At 44.6% G+C, this 21,249-nt stretch overlaps 1 protein-coding gene across 1 annotated transcript in view; it reads right to left on the bottom strand.

The window, feature by feature from the left end:
• Positions 1-21,249, bottom strand: part of ELOVL6 (ELOVL fatty acid elongase 6) — an 81,075-nt gene that overhangs the window by 59,270 nt on the left and 556 nt on the right. The gene's annotated exons all lie outside the window — the stretch shown is intronic.

The following is a 21,249-nucleotide window of genomic DNA, read 5'->3' as shown; positions in this document are numbered from 1 at the left end:
TTTATAACTAAACGTCAATTCTATTGGAGATTAGCTGTTAATAGAGAATGTACAACCATATACACATTGAATAATCTAAGAACAACTGCAATCTTTTCTGGAGAGCTTTTTGTGCAAGGTGAGCACATTTCACATCTCATTAAAACCTGAAAGCGTTTTTGTGCTTTCTGTTTCTGCAAGTCTGTACTTTATGCTTCACTTCCTACTTATTTGACTTAGAACTTGGTCCTGATTTATGAAGCTACCTGTAGAAAAGCATTAAAGTGATATGCTGAAAACCGTCCTAGTACATTACAATATTTTTTTTCCACAGCCACATTGCTATAATGACATAGCTTTAAKAAAAATTTTAATTCTCCAAATTAACCTCTTATCAAACTTAATATATGATACCAAAAATGTACTGTCGTAATGTATTGCTATAGAAGTTATGGAATAAAATTATACACAAAAGAACTGACAAACAGTGGTTCTACTTTCCACATGAAAAAAATCCCCAAAGATTTGACGTCTTCTCTGAATCCAGTAAGATGAATTTATCTGAACTTTAAAATGTGCAGTACGTAAGAGATGAATAAGAATCAAAATCAAAGATTTTCAATATTCAAAAACTCTAATATAGTTGAAACCTACATCTTTTACTTTGTACATGCATATTTGTATGATCTTCATTCTGAGGTGAATCAGAAACAGCTCCCAGAAGTCAGTGAAATTATACAGCTTCACGCAAGATCAGAACCAAGACTGATATGTAATAAAAGTTATGCTATAAAACACGGCATATGTAGACTGCATAATGAAGCAGTAGCAGGGATTGATGCCTATGTGTCTTTGACTGTGGGTGCAAAAGTTGAAGGTGAGGGTAGAAAAYCCAAAATTGTTTTTGCAAAAACAATTGCAAAATATTGGTCATTAAATTTAGTTTTGAGCAGAGCCGTAACATTAGGGCATATTACGATACCACTCAAGGATGATATATTCTCCTACTGCTCAAGGTTGGTAAAATGATGTTTGTCATTAGTGTGGATATCACTACAGCCTACTGGATAATGCTATAGCATTATCCATAKAACATAGAGTAACCTTTGGAGAAAGTCTATGTTAGAAATACAGCTATTCATCTCGTTYGAGCTGGAAATCGGATAACCATTTAAATAGTTAAATGCCTACCGAGATAAGATATTTCAGAGAAATAGTTATGTAATGACACAGCTGGACATCTCTTTCCACAAAGTACTAGGCACTTTGCACAGGTGATGACTGCTTTTCTTTACAAGCTAAACATCAAAAGATGTTTTAAGCTACACAGATCATTCCCTGAATGAAGATGGGAAGTGAGCAATGAAAGTGGTAGAGGAGTAAGAGTGGATATAAAATTCTGCAGCTTTCGGCCAGACGAGTTTCACTGTACACTCTTTATTCACAGAACACATGGAGGGAAAATTCTGTAGCCCGCCCTGAACTAATAAACTGCCAGGTGGCATTTGGAGGCACATGGAACTACCGTATACTTGTAGAAAAAACAAATTATGTTACTATTTGCAAAAGAGAAAGCTTTGTACAACTTCTGCAAAAACTGCAGCACAGGTCTTACTGAAAATACCAGAACTGGTGCTTCTGTTTGGTGCAAAAGTGGTTGTCATATGTGGGTGGAATTAATGGACAAAATCTGTCAGATGGAAGTTACTACAACAGGACTGCAATACATCTATGGGGATGGCCACATCAGCACCTCTGTATACTTAAGCAAAGTATTATGAATCTCTTCTCTTGTTAAGGAGACATTCCTGTGCAGTTGTACATGGTTCTGACAAGAACCACAAGAAGTATCTCTCAAAAGAGACTAATGGCCATTTGGAAGATGCAGGTTGACAGTTTAGCTACAGCGATACAGCTACAACTCCGAATTAGCCAGGAAACCATCAGTAATTACTCTTCAGAGAAGAAATACTGACTCTGTTTTTTAAATACAGCAGGTGTGTATGTAATGTGCCTTTAGTTTAAAACCTGACTTAAAAGATCAAAACATTTGAACCCTGGAGTACCAGCAAACCCTTGCTAGATTCATTTTTAATCACTGCAAATCAGAATAGAAGTTGTCAGCTACTGGAGGGAAGATTAACTCTAATGTGGTCCAGAAACTCTGAAACTTAAAACTGAATTGCTGGAGAAGCACTCTTATGTCTAAAGAAAAGACGTCCAAATAAAACCGAAGAAAGGAGTGGCTAATACTTGCACTGCTGTGCTGCAACCAGCAGCATGTTTCTCACTGGGGCTCTGAAGAGGGTTGGAAGCTTCCAGAGCTTGGTTTTGTTTCAGCGAACAAGGCTGCACGGTCTGTTGGAAAGCTGTCCAACAGCTTAGACCTCTCTAACAGGTATAGTGTTTTATGCCTCATTTGCATCAAACCAAATCTGCTTCTCTCTCTCCACCAGCCGTTGCGCGCCCGCTGCGTGCCTCCTGCCTGGCAAACGTGCAGGTGCCCTTTCGCGTGAGCCAGCRATGCTGCTCGCAGCTCCATCAGGCTCCTTTTGCAGGTGGTTTTAAATCCCAGTCTGAATACAGAGCTGAAGGCTACACCAGTAGCCTACTTCAGCGAAAATTTCATCCAAGTACCTGAGAAATACAAGCTCTCTGCCAGAGAGCTGCCAAGTCTGAAACTTTGACAAGTATCAAAATACCATGTAGGCCAACAAGTAGTACTGGATTAAACATAAATACTATACACCTATTAAAGCCATGAAACCTAACTTAATGACTAACTTAATAAGCTCAAACTGCTTTAAGATGTTTCAGTGTGCTTGTAAAATAAACACTTGGAAAATCTGGCCTAACATTAACACRGGGTATTTTCTTGACACTGCCCATAGCCTGAAGCTTCTTCAAGAGGTACACATCACTTGGCATTACCTTAAACAGAAAGCAAAGTGGCCAAGCTTGTGCAGGAGGATAGATACGGCATGAAGCTGTAGAGCCAGCAGCAGGGAAGCCAGCCATGGTAGGAAGTGTGTTGGGCCTCCAGTCTGCGGGGATACGCCGTTAAGGTAATCAAGCCTTGTCCTCACTGCTTAAACGAGTGGATTTGAAAGTTGGGTGGCAAGGTCATGTTTCCTATGTTAAACTGCACATAGCTGGCTCTTCAGTTGTGTGTTGAAGCTACTATTTATCCCCAAAATTCATCATGCAGCTGCAGAAGGGGACATCAAAATGTTACCAGAAGCAGGTGTTGCAGTCTGTGGGAGAAGAGTTCAGTTGCTGCAGTCCACCACTGTTCGAGCCTTCCTGTGCCAGYGCCACACTGAAGAAAAACTTATTGCTTATATTAGGTGACAGAAACGAAGAAATATATTAYTAGAACAACTCTCAACAGAGTATGTAATACCACTTACTGAAACAGATAAGCCATATTTTTTAAAGCTCTCGTATCACTGTCTGTTCTATAACTGGTTTCTGTTTAGCTGCATAAAATGAATCCAAATTTATGATTTACAAATACGTGATGCCAGATGTTCTTTGCCAGTAAATATAACACAAATTCAGAGGAAGCTGGGATAGAGGAGACAGACTAATTTAATGGAAAACATGCAGCTCTGCTCATCATTCAGTCCTCGCTGCCTAGGCCCATGATGCCAGGCACTGTTTTTGCAAATCAGTAAGAATAAATGGAGGGAGTACAAGCCCACAGCCTTCTAATAGTCTTTGCAAACACATTTGGCCCAATAGTATTCAGAACTAACATCAAAAGTATAAATGCAAAACTAAATGAAGCTAGTCGCRAGTCCTTAGCGTTGCCACTGAAATGCCTGGAGAGCTTTCAGAGCTTGGTTCAAGAAGCTGACAGTCATTTCTGCTATGAAGAGACATCAAACAAGAGAGAATACCAGAAAAGTTGCATGCTTAATGCCCTCAGAGCTTGCCAAAGTCCCTATGTGAAATACCAAGATCTTCAGATCTAGAATGTCTGTTTACAAATGCTAAATACCACTGCTCTGACTAGACTTCAAACACTGAAACCTGCAGTAAGAAATGCCATAAATATAATTTAGCATAGGCTTTAAATAAAGAAATCATACCTAAAAGCAGAGAAAGGCAACACTGTTCATGCTGGCCTTCCTCACAGCAAAGCTGCTGTGCTGGGGCCCTCGCGCGTGCCCCCATCCAGATGCTACTGTGAAGACCCACGGCACAGAGGCCACAGCTACAATGTGCAGGGGATTTCAAAGGGGATGTTGGGAGTGCTGCCTATCTACTCCCCATGTAAAACAAAAGTGATGAGCAGGACAAGTCCTACAGGGAAAAAGCATACTTCATTCACAGAAAGGCTGCTGCAAGGTAATGCTGCGTGGTACGCACTCCTGGGAACAYGTACGTAGTGCTCTTTGAACCGTAACAGAAGAAGTCGCCTGCTAATTAGCTTCCTGGTAATTGGCTGTCAATGTCATTCCTTGCATGAGGATTGCTGGGAAAACATTGGAATTATCTGAGCAAACAAACGAGTGTTTTGTGACAGCTGCTTAATGAGGTGAGCTTTGAACCAGCCTTAAGCAAGCTGGACAAAAAACTACAGGTGGAGAAAAAAAATAAACGGTCACCTCATCAGTAGAGACAAGATAAACACAACCATCAACCATCTGAGATATCCATATTCAAGGCGTTGGGGACGTAAAAAGGAAAACCCTGAAGACATAATTGTCTGCACATCCTAACTTGGATCCTCAAAGTTTTGAGGAGTGTTGCATAAAATSAGTGCTGATGGTATTTGGTAAGATATAAGAGAAATGAGCTGTACCTCCAGAAGTACACAAGCATTGCACATGGTGAACATAAACCCTTTCAAGTGACAAGAGAAACAGTTGTTTAATGGCTCTGGGTGCAGATCAAAGTGGGAAAGGCACTAGGGCTGCCAGGCAGCAGATCTGCTGTAGCTGATGCTGGAAGGAGGAGCTGGACAACTCTCTGCCAGGAAAAGGGAGAAGGACCAGGACCTCGCAGGAAGCAGGGCTCTGGAGTACTCACATCCCTGCTGGGAAAGCACTACAGCAGGACTGCAACAGCCTGCCAACTTCTCTGCATTTCTCAGTCCTGTTTTTATACAGTGCCTGTTCTGTTCAGCTTGAAAGTTTTTACAGCCACAGCTTGCCTGTGTTCCTGTCTTTTGCAGGTGAAATCACGAGTCTGGTTTAAAATTCAGCTTTCAAAATAGCCRTTGGAAGTGGGAGCCCAAATGGCAATAGAGCCAAATCCGGTTGGTGGTTGCGAGTTCCTCAACAGAGATGCTGGGGATAACCCTCTTGTGGGAGCAACATTTCACCACTGTCCCTGCCATGCGTGGGCTTCAGGCCCCTTTATTTTGTTGCTATTATTCACTTGCAGGTGAATTATATTAACACTTGAATCTAAATGCAGATACCTCCCACTCCAATCTGAGACAAACACAAACACTGATTATACAGTGTCTGGGCACAGCCCTACTAAGAGATAAAAATCAACAYGTTCAGGGAACAAGAAAGAAAAAGGCAGTGCAAGAGTGAGTCAGCAAATTCAGGCAATACGTTAGGCAGGCGAGCGTTTCTGAACTCCCTGCGAGATTATTAATACTGCAGACAAAGTCAATACGTGCCACCAGATCTCCATCCGGCGCCGATAAATTGGACCATATATCAGCYGGGTGTTAGGGCCTTCTTCCTCTGCAAGAGGGGCTATTTATTTCCACGTGGTTTTGAGGAAGACTTTACCGGAGATTTCTTCCATTCCCTCCCCAGCTATGTCTAGGAAAGGAAAAAATCTACGCTATGTTTAGGAAGATGTAAATGTGAGCATGGAAATCCGGTAAAGCAGCAGACGAAGGCAATGCTGCTGTGTCAAGCGTTGTAATAAAATTACATTTTCAGAATTCGCCCGTTCACTTTGCAGAACGTAAAATGCTCTATTGAGCCTGTTTACAAATGAGGCCGTGTTCTGGCTCGTCCTCTCGTGAGCAGGCATTTCTGTGTAAAACAAGCTAGCTGGTGCCCCAGAGTGCTCTAGCACAGCGCCACGCGGAGCGGGCAGACCTGTTCAGCTGCACGCAGCTACTGGCCACCAGGTCCGAAACTCTCCTCCCTCAAATCACGTAAATAACAATCAACTTCACCAATTTCATTGGATATAGCTTGGAAAAGCGGTGAGTGCAAAGAAAACACATGGTTCAAAGATAGTAAGCTTTATAAAAGTCAGTGAGTTTCAAGTCACTAACAGTTATTTGCAGTTTTTCTCATCTAAACCCTGTTATTCTCTCACTTTGAAAATCACACTCTAATTAACTCATGTTCTGACACACTATGGCACCCTGAAGAGGCTGCTTGTAAATGATATTTATAAAGCAAAGGCTATTTAATACCTGCTTAACATACATCCATGACCTTCAAACTGCCTCCTGCAAGCGGCCACTCGGTGACTTGACCCAGGATTTCTTTCCCCTTCGTTTGCTTTAAGGCTTTGTCTAGCCTGTGGCTGTTGCTCCAGCATGCAGGAGGATGCACCCTAAACCACCGCTCACATCTAAGTGGCCTCAGCCTTGGGGAACGGCAGTTTTACTCTGGAAGAAGGGCATTTGCACAGGGTTGATTACACATAAGCCAGTTCTAGTCAGTATCCCTGGAAAAAAAGCCCTTTTCAGTGTAATCATCATGACTTCCTAGTGATMCTCCATGTATCACCATTTACTCCATACCTGTGTCCTTCATTTCTGTCCCTCCTCTCTTTTTCATCAGCATTCAAGCAGAAAGCCCGTGGGATGGCTGCCTATTCARACGTAAGCAGCACTCATAATCTTGTCTGAATCAAAGCTGTGTCTAAGGCAAGAGCCACCTCACGTACTCACGCACAAAAATTTAAATGCTATTCTCATTCAAGTCACAGGCAAGACTCCCACTGTCTTGAACGCATCCCAAATGCCACTTTTATTAGCAAAGGTCCTTGGAAGTCTGTAGTTCCCCGAATGGGCGTCTTACCTATTCTTTGAACAAATCAGGTAAATCAGGATAGTCCAGGAACTAGACCGCAGGACATTATCACAGCAGGCTGCAAGATTCAGTTAGGGAGAGATGTTTGATTAATTCACAACCTAGAGCTTTTGCTTGTGACAAAATATTTGTCCCCATTCACACAGCTAGAAAGAAACCTCTCAGACTCACAGGTGCAGCCTGCAAGCTGCCTGACCTTCAAGGAGCAGAATTTAATCCAGTATCCCAGTAAAATGCACCATCGTACCGAGCTTATGTCTGGTGTGCTTCGGCCTACCGTATGTGCACTGGGAGGCTCTCCCAGCGTTGCAAGTCAAAGTCTTACTCTTTGTTTTGGATATGACTTCAGAGCTATAGGAAGAAATTCTGTCACTGCAAGTTGGTAGAATCAGCTCTCCGAAGGCTTTAGGTGCTTTGGAAAACCTCGCCCCAACAAGTGCACGTTGATACTTTTTGAATTTGTGAGCATTACTCATGATTGGCTTCAAATGAGTGAAATGAAGAAACTGCAATTTTAAATTCTGCTTTTCTTAGCAGAATCAGCAGAAGCATCAGCAGAAAAAGAATGGCATTTTTTGGTACTTTCAGCCTAGGCTCAGGTCATGAAACATACAAAACCCAGCAGACGCTGCTCTGGCGAGACTTCCAGTTGCAACGGATTTGAGCGGTCGTCGGCAGCCGTGGAGGCTGTGCTGAACCTGCRCTCTCAAGGCTTCCTTCCTGCTGCTAGAAACGCTACTTTCTACAGCTTTCTGTCATAAAAGTATCTAAGTTGCCAAGAAYGTGACTGTGGCATAGAGTTGTAAAGGAAGGAGTCTGGGCCCTACCAAYGAGAAAAAGCATGCTAAAATACAATTACTCTCCATAGAAATCCAAAGGATGGGACTATTGTCCCTGTTYAAAAAGATGCACGGCTCTCGATACACAAGATATGCAGCTTGATACAYGACAGCTGCTTGAAATCCCATCAAATCAGGACTCATTCTTGAAAATTTAAACAACGTGAATGAGTTAAAGATGTCTGAAGCCAAATTAATGYTCCCTGTAAATAGACATAACATCATCTATTTTAATGGAACTGTACCTACTTTTTGCTAGCAATAAATCAAGACCATAACTAACAAAGTCRTCAGGACAGGGCCTACGGAGACAAAAGACTGGAACATAATCGTAAAAGAAAAGTGCAGGCAAAATATCTGTGGTCTATTAAAAGCCTCCCTCAGTTATATTTGCAATTTAAATTGATGCAATTGAAAACGGCTCACTTTATCAGAGTTCATCTAGAACCAGAGGACCACCCTAAATATCTTACGTACTTTACACATCTACGCTGCAGCCACTCGTATTTCATTGGGGAAGATGTTTCCTGACAGCCCAACAGCTGAAGCCATGGGACTGCTAAGGCAAGAGGCACGTTTGGGAAGTGGGAAGACAAAGCCTGTGCTTTAATGCTTTCGTGTTGACAYGGGACAGATACTGACAGATCCTTTTTCTTACCCTAATCTATCTTTCCTCTCGACCAGGGCAGGTTACTACAAACAGCACAAGAGTTCTGCTCCTTCTGCATGCACTAAAATGCTGCATCAGCTCTTAAAATTGCTTTTTCTACCTAATGTCTGGTCTGCTCATTTTATCAACCTGGTATGTATTTTTCCTACAGGTAGGATCAGAGTATCTTTTCCAATTATTCCATTTCCAGTAATGACCATTTCAAAATATGTGTATTATCATAATCATTTTATGCACTAGATGCTRTATTATATTTACCCAACAAATACAAGTTGAGCACCTATATTTCATGCACTGAAGTCAACAGAAGTTTTACTGCAGATATTAATTAGGATTTTGCCAATCAGTCATTGGAAAGTGACTGTTAAAGGTGAGGTTATGGGAATATGACATGGGTGAGGAAAGGCACAAACTAGCATTTCTCTTTACATATAAACACAGTGTAACATACCAAATGTTACAAGTCACTTTTAAATCTCCCCTAGTATTTTGTCTAAGGTTGGCTTAAAGTTTTGCAGGCTTTTGAAGAAATCAACATAAAAGCTTAAAAAAGTAAAATTGTAGATTCCCAAATTACGGATAGTGGTGTGTATGGGGGGGGGGGGAATCTCATTATCAACACTTTATTATGTATTTCTGTTCTCTAATCTCTTCTGGCAAAAAAATGAGGGTGGATCCTGTGCAGCGCATCTCAATCCCTGGTCAGAAGGCACTTCACTTTGCCATGTCTGTTGCCAAAAGTCCTCTGTGTGTAACACTACTTGTGTTTGCCAGTGATTTAGCTGCTGCCCTATTACTGAAATGAAGGGGCCAAGCAAGTCCACCCAAAGGTGGCAGAGGGACTGTCCTAATGCAATGCTCTTTATGTTCATCTGGGTCAGCGGAAGAGCTGCCGGAGCTGCCCAGCGGCGTGAGCCCCGCACTGAAACGGGCTCCAGCTGGTTTGCCCTGTGCSCGGTGCTTTGGGCACGTTCCTCAGTGCAAGCACGTGGGGCTTCCTGCCACCAGCACTGCTGGACTGGCTCCTCTTCAATGGGAAAGAGAGAGAGAAAAAATGAAAGAGGGAGAGGGAAAGGGCAACAAAAAGAAAAAAAAAGTGGATATATGGAAAAAGAAGAAAATGTGGAGAAGGATGATTGGAAATCACTATGGTCCAAATCCTGGTTTCAGTCTCTCTCCCGTGAAACAGTAACACAAGTGTCCAAGCCACTCAGAAGCCTACAGCAAACAGAAACAAGGATGTGTCTATGTGTCTCCTGGGGCCCTGCCTTTCCCCTGCAGTTCACTTTTTTGATACACTCTGTGATGGATTTTCTCGGCACCTGGCAGCCTCCTGGGAAGCCGAAGTGGGTGCTGCGGCTGGCCCGGCTGCCAGGCGCCCCGGGGTATCTGGAGGAGTCTAGCAAAGGCTCACACTGCAACCACCATTTGTACGGGGATGTCGTTACACAAGGACAACGTTTCCCAAAAGCTTCAGGACAGATTATCAAAGCGTTTCAAATCTCAGGAAACCAATTTCCTTCGTTTCCTAACACGCAAAGGCACCCTGGGTACAACGGTCTTGTGACAGTCCTGCTGCAAGTGTTAACGTAGAAACTCTTTGCGTTGGCACTGATATAAGAGCAGATGCCTGGAAAACCGAGATACACATTTCAGATGTGGTGTTAGAGGTTAGTGCATCAGGACAGATTAATRAAAGATTTTTTTCAGTCCTATAATACTCTTTTTCCCCAAAGTGTCYCAGAGTCCACACCACCATTTACCTAGACATTTACAAAACCAAGACTGAGGTTTGGCTACCTGAGGTGYGCCTAGTCTTAAACTAAACCGAGAAGCTGCTGGGGGCCTCACAGGATAGATCTTTTCATCAYGTAGTTGGGGATGAAATACTGCCCCCTGCAAATGGGAATCTCTCCTAGCATTGGATGCCAGGGAATTTTAGAATAAGTTAATTATTTCAGCATAACTGCCAACCCAAGTAGGATTTAAAAATAATTGATTTCACTTTACAGTGTTTACAGAATTCTAAAACAGTAAATAATGATTTAGCAAAATAAACTGTCAGTCTGTGTACCCAGAACCACTGCAAAAGGAATGTCGCTCCCAGACAGTTCTGGTGTGACTCATACCAAAAATAGTATTTTCTTTATCAGGCATGTGATATTTAAGCACATAGGACTGACGAAGTCAGATCAAAGGTTGATGTAGGTCAGTATCTTATCTCAGACAGTGGTCAGGAGCAGTATTGAGAGGTAACAGGGCAATGCCCTCCCAAAATAATGAAAGTAAAACATTGCGCACCTCTAAGCGCTTGTACTTCTCTACCTGCTTACACCTCTTAGCTAACCTGCTTCGTCAGGGATCCAAAATCAATGTTGCGCATGTTAATTAGCAGCCCCACTTAACACATCTTTGCGACTTCAACCTCTGTGCAGGAGATGCAGCGAAGTCACCGGTGTGTTTTATGGGGTTTGCACCACCCAGGCGTGAGCTGGGGCTGCCTCCCACGCTCGCCTGCTCCGCGGCAGGGGCCCGGCACCGCCGCTCAAGGCGCCAGCCAGCACCGCCCCGCTCCATAGCTCCTCATGCATTTGCTCACCAAGAAGGGCTCGTTTCCCCACTTTYGGGGCAGGGCTCCGGTGCCCAGGGCAGCTGGCAGCGCCGAGCACTCAGCGGGGGCATTGCCAGGCGAGCGGCAAGCAGCAGGGCCACTGGAAAGCCCCAGGCCGGCGAGGTCTGTGCGGTCGACAGCGCTGGGCAGCCACCGGCCCGGCAGCTGTCGGGCCAAGGGAGCAAAAGTTTTGGGAGAAAAGGACGCAGCAAAAAGAGACGAGCGAATCTAGACACCACCGACGGCATACAGAACAGCGGGGAGTTCTCTACATTAGCTGTCAAGCCAAATTTGCTTAAGAAATTGTAACTAAGGAATTTAAACCTAAGATGTTTTCAGCTAAAAAAAAAAAATCAGAATTTTCAGGTAAAAAACATAAATACAAAATACCTTTCTTCATTGTGACCYGCAAATCTGGAAGAGGAGTTGGATAGCTAGTCCCTAGTTAGAGAACAAAAAGGGAAAAAAAAATAAAAAATAAAAAAAGAACCAAGGTTTTCAGCCGTCTGAACATGCTGTAYGTTTGAAACCACAAATTCCCATTAATGGTTACAGGAGTCCTGCACTGAGAGGATGCAGGAGGAAACAGGAGACCTACAGGGAAAATTCCCAATTAAAGCTAAAAGGAAACATACACGAGAGAGAAGCCAGACTTTGTAAAGAGTTGTTAAATAAACCACTATCTGAATGGGACAGTGCAACAGCTCTGGCATCCTGCTTTTGTTTATACTTATGGGATTTTACTGTCATCTTAAGTACCTCTTACAGGTCATAAATTAAAAGAAAGAAAAAAATCCCGACACTATTAGCCAGAGGATCAGACTCCTCAATAGCATCATTTTGATGTCTTTACTGAAATGGACTTGGCCCTTAGTTTCTTCCTCTTAAAATGTTAATTGGCAATCCCTGGGATTGTTCTTCTTAGGTTTATTTATACTGCTGATGGCTCAAGACATACAGGGTAGATATTTGTCCTTAATAATGTTCTTGACCAAGCATAAGCTTCATGTCCTAGGATAACAGATAGCATAATCAATGCATTCAATTTGAAGAGCTCATGATCATGGATGATGTCCAATTCAGTTTTCACTCAATTTGCAGGCTTCATATGCTGAAGTTAATTAGCAACAAATTTTAAAATTCCTATTTAAAAGTTACCATCAGAAGATGCTGAACAGACTAAAGTCTTATTGGACTATTTGAAAGCCAAATAAATTTGCAATTAAGAATGATCTGGACTTCTGTCGTTTAATCCCACGATATCAACAATAAACTGCCTTCCCACTGATATTACAGCAGCTCTTCTTACTCCTCAGCTACCACAGCCAAGAAGACATGCAAAATTTGCCCACATTCCTGCCAAGAATAAAGTATTCTTCAATGCTAATAAAAGCGTAAAGCTGCATAGTATTAACGTAAAACCTTTTTGTTTTCTATATTCTTTTAATAATTACTTATGTGGGTTTTACCATATCAGGATTCAACTTTTCACCTTTGTGAAATGGCGAAATAAAAACTTTGAATATCCTCAGAAAGAAATTTTTCCTCTTTTATGGGCAAGGAATTGAGGCATGAAAAGCAATCTTCAGAGATGCTGAGGGACCCTAATTTCTTTTGAAATCATGGGACTCGGGCATTTTCTGAGACATTGGTCCAGAGTGACTGATGTCTAACGTATACGCGACAGCTATGGCTGCAATCAGCTTGAAGTCCCCAGAGCCGTGTTAACCACCGTTCCCTTGCATGCCATCCACAGTCCAAACCACTACGTGTACTCCAAAAAGCACTAAGAGCCCCGGCCTGAAGTAAAACATTCACTGGCGTTACCCCATCCTCTCTCGCCAGACTGAACTGAAACCCTCCCCGCAAAAGGTCAAGGATGGCTTGGCAGATGCAAGCTCTGTCCATCATTTCATCATTTCGTGGCACGCCTGCTTTGCAGGATCTGGGCCACTCCTCTGGCCAAACAGAGGTCATACTGCTTTTGGAGTCCTTCCACCTTGTTCCTGGGCCATAAGTAAGGCTCGTGATAATCAAAGAATAAGACATTGTCCTCAAAAGAGTTCAATGAAACTTGACTTGCAATCCAAGATTTGTAATAACCATCGGCACACAATAAAAAAGCAGCAATATCAGGTGATATTGCTACTTTGCGTTCACAAGCAGTAATAACCTCATCAGTCAACTCTGYGCACGAAGTGATACAATTTCTTTCTTGATTTAGCTTGGGAGCACACGCAGCCGTACTGCTTCCCATTCTGCCGCTGACTCGGCTATCCCCGACCTGCGTGTCTGTGCAGGGCAGCCCGTGGGCTTTGCATGCACCCCCAGCAGACCCAGCGCAGCGGACAGCACGCCGCGACGGGAACCGCAGCTGCCCGAGCAAAATAACAGCATTTCTGGGAAGCTTTAGTCAGGGACAGGGGGCCGTTGTGTTAKGCACTGTACAGCTATAGAATAAACACAAAACCTTTACGCTCAAACTTAGGACAAGACTCAAAYGAGATGACAAAAGAGTTAGCAAGAAAAAGAATATTGGGAGAARGTAGCAGTGTATGGACAATGTGGTTACACAAATAGCTCACCTGTTGCAAAAGTAAAAAGTTTATTTTACATTTTAGTCAGTGTTAATTTATATTAAAAATAATACACTCTAACCTCTGCTCATTTCCATTTTTTTTTTAAAAAAGGATCTACATTCTGTCTTGATTAAGCTTTCAAAGAAATGCTGYATGTTTTCTTGCCTGTGCAGTCCCAATGGACCCTGTACTACAAAACTATCCTCAAAGTTATGGAAAGCTCCATAAACACTAACAAAATTTACCCCTATTGCAAAATGAGAGACCCCAGCTCCRCTACCCTCCTGCATGCTGACAATATCTTACGCTGGAACGGTCTCTGTATTTGCCATTTMCCTGGGTCCATATTTGTCCCATCTCCCTGAACCCATAACTCACAAGGCGAATTAGTCTGCTAGTGATAACATGGTCATGAAAACAAAAAGAATATAGTGTTTCTGTTATTTTCCCCCACCCTTTTATCTCTAAGAGTCAGCAGATCAAAGTCTGCTGAAATGGGCTTGAGGGCAGAGTCTTGATTAAGGGGCAAAGACCGAGTATAAAAGGAAGAAGTACAAACATCCTTATATTCCCTTGTACCACTATAGATAGCTATGGAAAATAAAATTGATTTCAAAYGCGGCACAAATTCAGGAGTTAAATAATTGGTCAGATCCTTCTCTGCTGAGGACAACTAGAATGTGAGCAGGCTTTACRTTTTTAAGGAGCAATAGATGCACTGGACATGAAGACCTGCCGTGTTTTCAACACTTCAGGGAGGGAGAAGGCCAGTTATGTTAGCTATTGTGGCAAAGAGAGTAACTGAGAGTCTTAATCATGCAGTGAGTTACACTGAGTGATGTCCTGCTTACCTCGAGCCCCATTAAAAGTCAGTGTTTACCAGCATGGAGTTCATTAGAATATCACGATTTAACAAATTATTGCAGTCTGTCTATGGTGCTTCTCTGGTGATTACAGTATACCTGCACTGTGCCAGCTTGAGGGAGAAGAGGAGCTGTCCACCAAGTAAATTTTATTTACTGCTTTTACAAAATACATTTTTAAAGATTTCTGGGTTGCCAAGAGTTAATTAGCGTGCACAGACACGCATGCACTCTCTCTCTTTCTCATAAAAGCTAAAAATGCACCAACCTGAATAACAGTGGCACATCATCAAGGTATGATTAAAAATTAAAAATTATGAATGGCATACTGTTGCTGTATCTAGGAATAGTCAAGGAGCATGCATAATGTAATGACAAAACTACTAACAGCAGCTCAAGCGTAATCATATAAACTGCTTTCTTCTTAACATGGAGAAATGACCTTTACAATCACGCTTGGTAAACAAGCTCTCTGTGCACACTGTATTTACCTGAGGTGCAGAAGGAAGATTCATGTCAGTTTGCACTTTCACCAGAAGAGACCAAGTGGAGACATTACTACTTAACAGAAAGTCTATCTGCCCYGGCTGCCCTGCACTAACACCACATCATCACCTGGCTACATCATGATACGGACCGGAAAGGCGGACCAGAGCATAGGGCATCTCCTCCTGCCTGCTCCACATGGATTTTGCTAGCTGCAGCCAAAGGTCTGCTCGTCAGTCTCTGCATGTCAGCACGTATCCACGAGTTAAGAGAAATAGCCATAAACATGCAAACCGTCTCCTCCATGGGGAAGCAACTGCAATCCACTGCAATTCAGGATTTCCGGCTTGCCCTGCCACATCGGTGGCGGGAGTCTGGAGGAGGAAGGATGGCAGAGGGCTCGTGTCCCAGCCCAAGGGGAACAGACCCTCCAGATCCCACGGAATCAGCTGCTTCCCAGTACTCCTTTGCCCATCCAGAAAAAGCACRGTGGATCCAGGGATTTGTGCTGCCACCTGCTATTCAGCCTGTACCTGCAGAAACACCTTGCTGCTGCTCTGCTTTCACAATGTATGCTTAGCTGAGGACATAGAGTTGCTTTTTCGGAAGTGCCAAGATAATTCAAGATCCTACAACCCACGTCTAAAGAAACTACTCCTAAACATCCATATTCACTTTTGCAAGTGATGGCTGGCTCCTAAATTACTTCCTGCCGGTCCTTCCTACAAGTTTATTATTCCCACAAACACGTGGTGCTTCATAGACAAAATAAAAGAGAGCTCTTCCCTTTCAGAGGCTTAAAAATTGATGAAGCAACATGATGAGAGATGTGTTCAAACTCGGGGGGGTGCGGTGAGCAAAAGGCCAATGCCTGTTTCATTCAGTGCGAGGCTGAATGCAGAAGACACTGATGTATTTATCTTCAGGATGCCACATTTATTCCTTTCTTTTTTCTTTTTTCTTTTCAAGCATACACACAGATAGAAAATATCTGATCACCTTAACTCTGAAATGGCATGCACTGTTCTTCCTCATAGGCTCCATACTTGTATTTTCAAGCAGCTGAAGCTCTGTGACACTCCAGCAAATTGGCCTTTTGCTCAAAAGGGCCTGTGGGATAGAGAAAAGGCAAGGAGCTAGTATTATTTCTGCTGCACCAAAGCTGCTCTTTGCCTTTCGTTAGGCACAGAGAAGCCTTAGGAAGCTGGGTCAGCCAGCTTTCTGGCCAGTTTACACAAATGAGCAGCAAAAAGCCACTGTGGGTACTGGAATCTGTGTAAAGGTAGGCTAAATTTAAAAAATCTTGAGCTCAATTCCTGGCTTCTGTGAAGCTGCTCAAGTAAAAAGTCTCTCTATGGTAAAGAACAACTCCCAGACATCTGCCCTTCACTCCTCGCTGCAGGACAGAGAAAGGACAGGGTGGCTGCACGGCCTCTTCCCCATCCTTCACTGGTGTTCAGCAAGAGCTTGCGGGGGGAAAGAAAGGTAATTTACATCAATTTTTGGTTTCCATACATGTATGCCTGTAGAGATACATGCACTGACTCTCATTCTTACCTTTTATGAGATAAGAGTAGCTTAAGTCAATGAGAGAAACTTGCTCCACATCTAGGAAACAAACCTCTCAAGAACAAYGGTACTTATGTGAATTATTAAAAGGCAAGCACATTTTAAAGTCCCGGTTAGCTGACTCTCTGGTCTCCTCAACTTATTTTCAGTTCTGAATGGAAAAAAAAATTACATCAGAGAATAAGTTTCTCTCAGTCAGCCGCACTTTCTGTTTCTTACCACATAAAAGTTTTAGGCAACAAAAGATTAAAAATAACCTACTGTATTAGAATGCCACAAACATTTATACAAATGTAGGGTTTGCAAAGTTAATTTTGAAGTCACATTTGAACTACCAACATCCTTTAAAGAAAAGCCCAGATGACTTGCATGGTGCTTTGTACTTTACARGAAGTTCACTGACAGAATTGGGCATCTTCTGCAACACACTGCAAAGTATCTTTGCAGAATAACCAACTCAATTTTAATTTCTAACTTAGGGGGACAACTCTGCTTTTGCTATTATGTGAGAGAACACYGCTGGCTTGCAAGGGTTAAACTACTGTAGATGCTGGAGTTAAAGGAGAGGAAAAAGCCCACCTCCTTTCGGACAGCAGAGAAATAAACCTGCCCGAAGGAAGCAGCCTGCAGAAGCGTACGCAGCGCGGAAAGAAAGGATTAGCAGAGCGCTGCAGCGCTCGGCGGAGGAAAAGTTTGTGCGTGGTTTTTAGGCAAGCCCTCGCGTGACGTCACCTCGCCCAGGCGGTCTCGGCGCAGTCAGCACAGGCCTCCTGCCTCCCCATTGGCGAGCCCCTCGTCAGCAGACATCTGAAGATAATTATTATTGGCCAGGCAATTATAACAGGAACCACTGTCACTTAGCGCTGAGGCGCGGACCCGGCGCTCTGCAGCAACGCTGGGRAGGACCAGCAGTGCCGCGAAGGACCCGGGCGGGCGCCGCTCGCCCTTTCAACCAGCTGCTATCACTTTTGCTTTCCTAATCGCTGACCAATCTCCACYGGCTGCGGCTGCACATTGGGATCTCAGCTCCAGGCTCCTTTTTGCGGCATCCCTGACTGAACGGTGAATTTTCTGCAAAACAGCAACAGCTTGCTTGCTCACAAGAAATAAAGGACTAGGGCTGCCATCCCCATGCAGCAATTTCTTTAAAAACAAAACAAAACAAACAGAATCCACAGATTATTTCCTACTTCCCTCTACTCTTGTTGAAAAAGTTTGGGAGGAGGTGCTGGAGGGAGTTTGAGCTAATAAATCATTTTAAGCAGTCATTTTAATAAACGTCTGACTTAATCCTGGCCTTATTGAAACCAAAACTCCCACAACCTGAGCATGGTAAGATCAGAGACGTTCAGCATCTGCTATTCTAAAAGCCAGCTATCTGATGGCACTACACTTAAATATCAACAGTCCTTCCCACAACATAAAGYGTAAGGAGCTTCAGGACACTGAGCGGATGTCTTGGCTCTTTAGCATCCTCCAAACCCCGCGTCACTTGTTTAGGGAAGATCGGCAGGCCGCCCCGTCTGCCCTTGCAGCCGTAACCTCGGCCTTTCGTTCTTTCCTTCACGCAAGGGAACCGGACAGGCTGGGGGATACAGCACAACGCAGTATACGTACACACAGCCAAGCATTCAGGGAAGCACAAATAAGCCCCTCAGCTTATAAGTATCAGGGTAACAGCCTATTCATTTTTTCTTCACGTCAAAACAGCAGGCTCTTTGCAGCATTGCTCGTTTAGGCCCAGGCTCTGATGAGGTCCCCGAGCAATAAGCCTTGCAGGATAGGGGCCTTCTTAAAGCAAAATGGCAACATCCAGAGCAGAGCAAGAAGGACCTCATCCACCTCTACCGCTCCTCCTCACTGGCAAGGGACTCCACTGGTGCCAGCTCAAAGGCAAGATYTTCAGAGGCAGATATGGGAGTGTGGCACCCCATTCCAGCTCTCCACCTAGTTTACAAACCCTAGCTTGGGTGCCAACACTTGGCAGCATAGCAAGTGCGCAGGACAGTCATAGCACCAGGGATCGAAGGCACTCAGAGCGGGCCCAGGGCGGCAGGGAAAAGGAGGGATTAGCCTTTGCTGAACAGCAGTGGCCATTTCACCCCCTGTGCCGTGATCCAGCCAGGCCACGCTGCTACCCTCAGGCTTTGTATTCAAGCTTTACCAGCTTTAGGCATCAGCAGTTATAATTAAAAGGGACTGTCAGCGCTTGAATCAGCTCAGAAGCCAGAGGGTACCAAAGGGATTCATGTCCTGCCTAAAACTGGGCTACATTTTCATCTGAAATCTATTCAGGCTCTGAAGATGCTATTCAAAGTCCAAAAGACAAGGTCAGCTCCTCAGAGCTACTTCATCCTACCTTATACTCTTTAGACTTTCTTTTTTGGCCTTGTAAAGGATCAAGAAATATTTCTGAGATGGGAGTAAAATAACAAATGCCACACCTATAAAATTTGTTTACCTCCATGTTAGGGTGGTGTGTTACATCCTAATTTAAATGACTGTTGCAGTCTTTTTGAAGCAATACTACCTACTCCATCTTCCTGTCACAAAGAATGATCAACCATGTTTATCCCTACAACATGCTATTTAACAACCTCGTCTTAGGATGTTCTTACATTAATGATGCTTACATTAAAGTTATGCCTATAAAGGCAAGGATGCACTTACTACCACTGATGTCTATGTAGACAAATTTGTTGTTATAATCCTGACGTGAAGTAGCAAGGCCTTCCTGTACAGCCTTGGCCGCTGACTTTTACTAAGTCGCCCCAGAAGTTCACATGCTGGAAGCTGAAGCGTTTCATTACGTAAGCGACTTTCCTCAAGATAAAAATGCACAATTTAACTCGAAACTCAGATGAATCTTCACCAGCATTTTCAAGAAAAGCCTGCTGTGACAGAGTAAGTAGTGAGCACAACTCCCTTTCACTTCAGGAAAGGCTCTTAAGCCACAAGCAGATTGCTCTTCTCCTCTACCTTCATGTGAATCGAATGTATTCATTCCTCCATTCCCTGAAAGCAGATGCAGCTAGGCTGAGAAGTGTGCACACAGATCATCAAGGCTCGTTAGCTGCACAGCAAAAGCACGAAAATGTTGGTCCTCTCCTTTGAACCTAGAAAGTGGGAGCCTCATGTTATAGGAGTCCCAGCTGGCCAACCTCTGCAGCAAATGAGATGGGGGGGAGATGTTAATAATACTACTTAGCATTTATACTGTACATGACATCTTCAGGGCACTCAGCATACATTACCTAAGCCATCAAAGTATCTGACAAGGTATTTTGGCATTAGTTTCCCCACAGTCTTTCCCTGCTGGGGAAACTGAGGCCTAAAAGAGGTTACATAATTCTCCTCAAGGTCACATCATGAAGCGCAGGAGAATCAAGGAAAGGACACAAGAGTCCTGGTTCCTAGTCATGTTCTTAGTGCATTACTCCAAACTGCAACTCGTATGGGCTATTTGGTTAATACATACTCCCAGATACCACCCTCTCCATCCTCTTTTACAAGTTTGTCCTATTCTGATGCCAGTTTTCTTCTGAAACTGGAACAAAACAGGAACATCCAGCACTCCCAGCCCACGAATACTCATGCGGTCGCACTGCTCCTGAAATGAGAGTCACACAGAGCACTCTTCAAGAGCTAATGAGCTTGCCTTCAGAAAAGCAGAGATGTACAAACACTTAAAYGGTCATTTTAATTACATTGCCCTCAAAACCTGCAGAGGAGCCACTGGCCACTGAAGGAGCCTATAGCAAGTCCCTGGTGGAGACCAGGGAGTGTTGAGCCTTGCGRACTTACGCACCAAAGCTTCAGTGCATGGTCAGTCCTGTCCTGCCATCAGCACAACTGGGGTGACAGGGAAGGTCCTCGCAAGGGAGCCCGAGGGAGCCCAGGGAGGGTGGACGGCACTGCTAAGGGACAAACTCCAGGCCCCGAGAGGGAAAGAGTCCCAGGCACAAGTTAGGGAGCAAGAGCGGGCATGGGGCAAGGGGGCGAGTGTGGCAGCAGAGCAGGGCACGAGGCAAGAGCCGTGAGGCCGCCGCAGGCAGCCGAAGCTGGGATGAGGAGCGCGAGGGGAGAGAACAGGGTGTGGGCAGACAGGTGCGACGGGCGAGCGGGCTCCCGGCGGCCCCGGAGCCTCGAGCTGGGGGGCGGCGCAGGGGCCCAACAAGCGGGGCTGGGCACTGCAGGAGGGCAGAGCAGGGAGAAAGGGGTGCTGCCGGGGGGCAGCGCTGCCCTGCACTGCCCGCGCCACTGCGCGGCCCCCTCGGCCCCAGCCTAGGCCCAGCTGCCCGTGTGCCGGGCCGGGCCCGCAGCAGGGGCCGTCGAGGGCGTGTGTCCGTGTGAGGGAGGCACCGTCTCGCCGCCAGCCAGGAGTCCCCGTGGGAGCGGCGGCAGCACACGGCTCGGCCCCCGGAGCCTTGGCTTGGCTTGGCTTGGCCCGGCCTGGCGGCACGCACATGCCGGCAAAGTTAATAGCCGCATGGCTGCAAATGAAGTTTTATCGGGCGCGGGGAGGAGGGGGAAGGAAAGCGGGGCTCCCTTTTGCATACACACAACTTGTTCTGCTCGCTCGGCGGGAGGCGGCTGGAGGGGCTGCGGGAGGAGGAGGAGGAGGAGGA

Source organism: Rhea americana, unplaced genomic scaffold (assembly GCF_003343005.1).
Source record: "Rhea americana isolate MKP2758 unplaced genomic scaffold, rheAme1 scaffold_106, whole genome shotgun sequence".
Taxonomy (NCBI): domain Eukaryota; kingdom Metazoa; phylum Chordata; class Aves; order Rheiformes; family Rheidae; genus Rhea; species Rhea americana.
This window is presented reverse-complemented; position numbering and strand designations above follow the sequence as displayed.